Source organism: Babylonia areolata, chromosome 14 (assembly GCF_041734735.1).
Source record: "Babylonia areolata isolate BAREFJ2019XMU chromosome 14, ASM4173473v1, whole genome shotgun sequence".
Classification (NCBI taxonomy): domain Eukaryota; kingdom Metazoa; phylum Mollusca; class Gastropoda; order Neogastropoda; family Buccinidae; genus Babylonia; species Babylonia areolata.
This window is the reverse complement of record NC_134889.1, coordinates 19,121,653-19,128,161: the sequence shown is the minus strand read 5'-3', so window position 1 is coordinate 19,128,161 and position 6,509 is coordinate 19,121,653. Positions and strand designations below refer to the sequence as shown.

Sequence of the window (6,509 nt, the reverse complement as noted above, 5' to 3'; positions counted from 1 at the left end):
AGACACACACACATACAGACAGACAGACTGACTGACAGACGGAGAGACAGCGAAAAGACAAACAAAAAAAAAAAGAAAAAAGGAAACGAAAACGAGAACGGAACGATTTTAATTTCACCAAGGGGGAATGAGATAAGTAAATGTACATGCTTGTTTTCTCCATACAGCTTCAGGGTCTGAAAACAGGAAAAGACGGGAAGTTAGCGAAAGGTGTGTGTGTGTGTGTGTGTGTGGGCGTGTATGTGTGTGTGTGTGTGAGGGGGTGGGGGTCCGGGAGGGGGGTGGGGGGGCCGTAGGGCTGAGCGAAAGAGATGCCGAGAGAGAGGAAGACGAAGGAGAGGAAGACGAGGGAGAGGAAGACGAAGACGAGGAAGAGGAAGAAGAGGAAGACGAAGAGGAAGACGAGGAAGAGGAAGAAGAGGAAGACGAAGAGGGATGAAGAGAAAGAGGAAGAGGAATAGAAATGAACAAACAAAATGAATGAATAAACAGACAAATAACTAACTATGAATGGATAACTGATGAAAGAATGGATGGATGGATGGATGAATGAATGAATGGAAGATAACATTAGCGCACAAGTCTCTCTCTCTCTCTCTCTCTCTCTCTCTCTCTCACACACACACACACACACACACACACACACACACACATACAGACACACACACACACACACACACACTACCCCCACCCCTCCACACACCCACCCACACACACGTACACACACATATAAACACAAACGTAAACATGAACGCACATGGACACAAACACGCACACGAACACACTAGAATACTTAGGGGGCGGGGGGTGGGGATACTGCCGGCAAAGCTGGGTGAATCAGACAGTTTTATTCACATTTTACCTACTTGATAAGCCTGAGCGTGAACAGGCGACAGACAGACAGACGGAGACAGACATGATTATTAGGGAGAAGGAGGCAGACAGACAGACAAACAAAAAAGAGGATGAAAGTTGGATGGAGAGATGGAGAGAGAGAGAGAGAGAGAGAGAGAGAGAGAGAGAGAGAGAGAGAGAAGTCTCAAGTCTGAAGTATGAATGGTTTATTGTTTAGGCCTTTGTGCCCGTGACAACAGGGGTAAGGGAGCTGGGGGTGGGGGTGAGGGGGGGAAGGGACTTTCGTGTTTGTTAACATCCATTATAAAGAACAGCGTCAATATATGAACAGCAAACAAAGGGTAGAAAAGAGAGAAAGGACAGACAGAGTGAGGCAGAGAGAGAGGGGACAGAGAGAAGAAGAAAAAGACAAAAAGATAGATGGGCAGATTGGTGTGTAATCATGCGTCATTAACTAAAGATAGACTTGTTTCCATGGGTGAAGGCTTTGGACAAGAACAGAGAAAGTGGAATACATGTCTTCACATCTGCAAACAACAGTGACAATTTAAATGCACTGGGGGGCACATGATACTTCTTCGGTATATACTGTTCTCTGAGATTCTTGTATTCTGGTCATGTCAAAATAAAATGGAGTTCGTTTCCTTGTTCATCTTTACAGAATAAGCAACACATATTTCCACGCTTTTTTGAATATCTCAATCTATGCGGTTTCAATGGGGATACACCAAGTCTGACTCTCGTGAGAACTTTTCGTAAAACAGGGTTCTTGATTATGTTTAGATATTGCGGGGGGGCTGTGCAGTTGTCTGAATGTAGAATATAAGGTAAGAAAGGAAGAAGGAAAGAAAGAAAGAAAGAAGGAACGAACGAACGAAAGAACGAAAGAGAAAAGAAAGAAGCAAAGAAAGAAAGGAAGAAGGAAAGAAAGAAAGAAGGAAGGAAAGAAGGAAAGACAGAAGGAAAGAACAAAAGAAAATAAGAAAGAAGGAAAGAAAAAAGAAAGAAGGAAGGAAGGAAGGAAAGAAAGGACGAAGGAAGGAAAGAAAGGAAGAAGGAAAGAAAGAAAGAAGGAAGGAAGGAACGAAAGAACGAAAGAGAAAAGAAAGAAGGAAAGAAGGAAAAAAGAAAGAAAGAAAGCAGGAAGGAAAGAAAGAAGGAAGGAAAGAAGGAAAGAAAGAAAGAAAGAACTTGCGAAAAGAAAAAAGAAGGAAAGAAAGAAAGGAGAAGGAAAAAAGAAAGAAAGAAGGAAAGAAAAAATAACTTGAGGAAAGAAAAAAATGAAAGAAAGAAAAGAAAAGAAAAAGAAAAAAGAAAGAAAGCAGGCAAGAAAGAAGGAAGGAAGGAAAGAAAGAAAGAAAGAAGGAAAGAAAGAAAGAACTTGAGGAACGAAAAAAGAAGGAAAGAAAGAAAGGAGAAGGAAAAAAGAAAGAAAGAAGGAAAGAAAAAAAGAAAAAAGAAAGAAAGACAGAAAGAAAGAAAAGAAAAGAAAAGAAAGAGACGAATGATTGAGCGAAGATGTACAAGGGTGGCCTATGACAGTCATGGGTTTCTCTTTACAAAATTTGCCCAGCGGACAACACTTTCGCTGGCCACGGCTTCCTTTTTCAGTGCGCCAAGTGCGTGCTGCATCGACGGCGGTCAGGGGACCTCGGGTTTAAGGTCTCATCCGATTGACCAGACGCTCAGTTTGATTTTACTGACCAGTCCAACGTGAGACCGCGAAGGATGGGGCGAGACTGAGCGGGAGTGTCGAACTAAGTAAGACCGTCACGGACACTTTGTTGGTACTTAGATAAGCATCTTGATAAAAAATTAAAAAAAACCTCGTACTTGCCACGTTTGTGCCGCCCTGTTCAGAAAAAAAAAGTCCATCAGCTTGAATAAACCTGATCTGTTCGCCAGTGTTGAGTGGTGTGGCTTTATTTCCCGATGCTCAGCCTTTTTTTTTTTTTTTTTTAATAATTATTATTATTATTTTTTTTTTTTTTTTAATTTTTTTTTTTTTTTTTTTTTTTTTTTTTTTTTTTTAGCAAGGCCTGACTAAGCGCGTTGGGTTACGCTGCTGGTCAGGCATCTGCTTGGCAGATGTGGTGTAGCGTATATGGAATTTGTCCGAACACAGTGACTCCTCCTTGAGCTACTGATACTGATATTGATACTGAGGCTTTTTTTTTTTTTTTTTTTTTTTTGCAGTCTGCTGTTGTTTCTCTCCCTCCCTCACTCACTCACTCCCTCACTCACTCCCTCACTCACTCCCTCCCTCCCTCCCTCCCTCCCTCCCTCACTCACTCACTCCCTCACTCCCTCACTCCCTCACTCCCTCCCTCCCTCACTCCCTCCCTCCCTCCCTCACTCACTCCCTCCCTCACTCACTCACTCCCTCACTCACTCACTCCCTCACTCACTCACTCACTCCCTCCTTCGCTCCTTTCTATACCTAGTCTCTTATTTTATTGTCTGCCCACCTCCCTCCTCACCCCTCCACCTCACCTTCCCCCCAGCCATCCCGCCCCCACCCCCCCAAACCCCCACCCGCCCCCTTCGCCTCCTTCTCCCTTACTTTTTTGCTCCCTTAGATTTTATTTTGAAATCGTCCCTGAATGTTTTAGTTGCATGACTGTAACAATTATTATTGGCAAAGCAATGAATTTTATTCCATTTCTACTGAAAAAATGAAGAAGAAGGCAAACAAACAAAACAAACAAACAACACACACACACACACACACACACACACACACACACACACACACACACACACACATCATATGAACATACTATGATCAGTAATCATTTATCATTAGCGACGGAAAAAATTCTAAAAGAAAGAAAGATTAAGGGAATCACAGATATGCCAAAAAAAAAAAAAAAAAGACGAAAGAAAAAATAAACAACAACAAAAACACACAAAATAAACCCAACAACAAAGCAAAAACAAAACAAAACAAACAAACAACAACAAAAAAACAACAACAACAACAACAAAACAAACAAAAAAAAGGGCTAACGAATACATTACCTTGGAAACCGACGCTGACAAGAATCAGAATTTAAACGGAAGCATATATCCTACCGTTTCTATCGTGCGAACATTAATCGCTATGCTTATTCTAAACACACACACACACACACACACACACACACACACACACACACACACATACACACGCACACAAATAAAATGTGAACCAGAACTGCAAAACATGCGATGAATAAGAGAATCGGTGATGAAAGAAGAGAAGGAAAGAAACATAGATATGAAAAAAAAGAAGAAGGAAATATCGTAGGTAGAAACACACTCTTTTAGGAGAATAAGGACGATACATATCCCTGAAACAAACTCCAAGCGCTTCTTAAGATTATCACCTTATTTCTATGATTATTTGTATCACCCTTTCTTCCGCATTTCACAAATCAGCCCCCAGTTGCAAACTTTAAGTATATCAATCATGATATGAGCAAAAGACGGCCGGGGGAAGTGTTGAGTAAAATAATAATAATAATAATAATAATAATAATAATAAGCTTGAACTCCCCACGGATTTAAAGTCATGTTCAGTTTGGTTGAACTGAAAGATAGACTAAAATAAGAACCATTCCTTTTATTTACTTGCTCTTTCAACATCAGCAGCCGCATGTGTAGAAGCTAAGTTTCTTACGCTGAATTTTTTTCTTAATTTAAAAAAAAAATTAAAAAAGAGGAAAAACGAAAATAAAAAAGTAAGAAAAAGAAAATCCGGATAAACTGATGTTTCAACAAATTGAATAACAAATGAATGCAGACACAAACAGATATTGTATTCAGACACAAAAACAACAACATATAACACATAATACCAAAACGCGTTACACTGAATTTTGTACTGTCATTTACAGAGTTAGCGAAAACGGGGACACACACACACACACACACACACACACACACACACACTGTAACTGATGTGTTTGGAACTGAAACAACGAAAAAGAGTACTGGACGAAAGACAATCTGCAATAATAATAAAAAAAAAAAAAACAAGCAAAGAAACAAAGAAACAAACAAAAAACAAATCAAAGCAGCAACAAGAAAACAACAACAACAACAACACACACACACAGATATATATAACTTAAATACTAGTTTAAGTTAATTAAAACATCCAGTCAATCGCAGAACACATTTCTATACAACATTCGAAGATTATTAAAAATTATATTAAAAAACAACAACAACAACAACAACTCCAAAACCCAAACAAACAAATAAGTAAATAAATACTAGATGCGTGTTGTTCTTGGTTTTTTTCCTCAGTATCCGCACACCACTGGGTCAGTTGTTCCAGTTACGCACGTGCAGCACAGTTCACAAACTTGCATGAGAGGGGTACAAACCGAAAGCTCGACAGAGACACAGACTAAGACTCTGGGGCTTGTTCCTGTCTCTCTTTCTTTCTTTCTTCCTTTCTTTCTTTCTCTCCAGACTAATACTCTGGGGCTTGTTCTTGTCTTTCTTTCTTTCTTTCTTTCTTTCTTTCTTTCTTTCTGTCTTTCTTTCTTTCGTTCTTTCTCTTCAGACTAATACTCTGGGGCTTGTTCTTCTCTCACTCTCTCTCTCTTTCGTTCTTTCTTTCTTTCTCTTCGGACAAAGACTCTGGGGCTTGTTCTTCTCTTTCTTTCTTTCTTCTTTCTTTCTTTCTTTCTTTCTTTCTTTCTTCCTTTCTTTCTCTTCAGACTAAGACTCTGGGACTTGTTCTTGTCTCTCTCTCTCTCTCTCTCTCTCTCTCTTTCTTTCTTTCTTTCTTTCGTTCTTTCTTTCTTTCTTTCGTTCTTTCTTTCTTTCGTTCTTTCTTTCTTTCTTTCTTTCTCTTCAGACTAATACTTTGGGGCTTGTTCTTCTCTCACTCTCTCTCTTTCGTTCTTTCTTTCTTTTTTTCTTCCTTTCTTTCTCTTCAGACTAAGACTCTGGGGCTTGTTCTTGTCTCTCTTTCTTCCTTTCTTCCATTCTTTCTTTTCAGACTAAGACTCTGCGGCTTGTTCTTGTCTCTCTCTCTTTCTTTCTCTCTTTCGTTCTTTCTCTTCAGACTAAGACTCTGCGGTTTGTTCTTGTCTCTCTCTCTCTCTCTCTCTCTCTCTCTTTCTTTCTTTCTTCCTTTCTTTTCAGACTAAGACTGCGGCTTGTTCTTGTCTCTCTCTCTCTCTCTCTTTCTTTCTTTCTTTCTTTCTCTTCAGACTAAGACTCCGGGACTTGTTCTTCTCTCTCTCTGTCTATCTTTCTCTCTTTTTCTTCCTTTTTCTTCTTTCCTTTCTTTTGTTTTCTCTCTCTCTCTCTCTCTCTCTCTCTCTCTCTCTCTCTCTCTTTTCTCTCTGTCTCTCTCCGTCGGCCGATTCACTCACTGGTCAAACGTCACTCACGTTCGCGGCTGTGATGTTACAGTGAGACTTTATTTCTTTAAGAAAAAAAAAGAAAAAAATCTTTTTTCTTTTTCTGTTCTCTCTTGTTTTCTCTTGTCTTGCTTTGCCTTGTCCAAGCAAAGCCTTTTAACCAACGTGTTGTCCAGCACTGAGCTCTGAGAGCACACACACACACACACACACACACACACACACACACACACACACAACCAACAAAAATAAAACTGACCAACATCATCAGCACACCAAGACTCAACTCAC

General features: G+C 39.9%; 1 protein-coding gene across 1 annotated transcript in view; it reads right to left on the bottom strand.

Moving 5' to 3' along the window:
* LOC143289523 (uncharacterized) overlaps positions 1-6,509 on the bottom strand; it is a 31,215-nt gene that overhangs the window by 24,600 nt on the left and 106 nt on the right. The gene's annotated exons all lie outside the window — the stretch shown is intronic.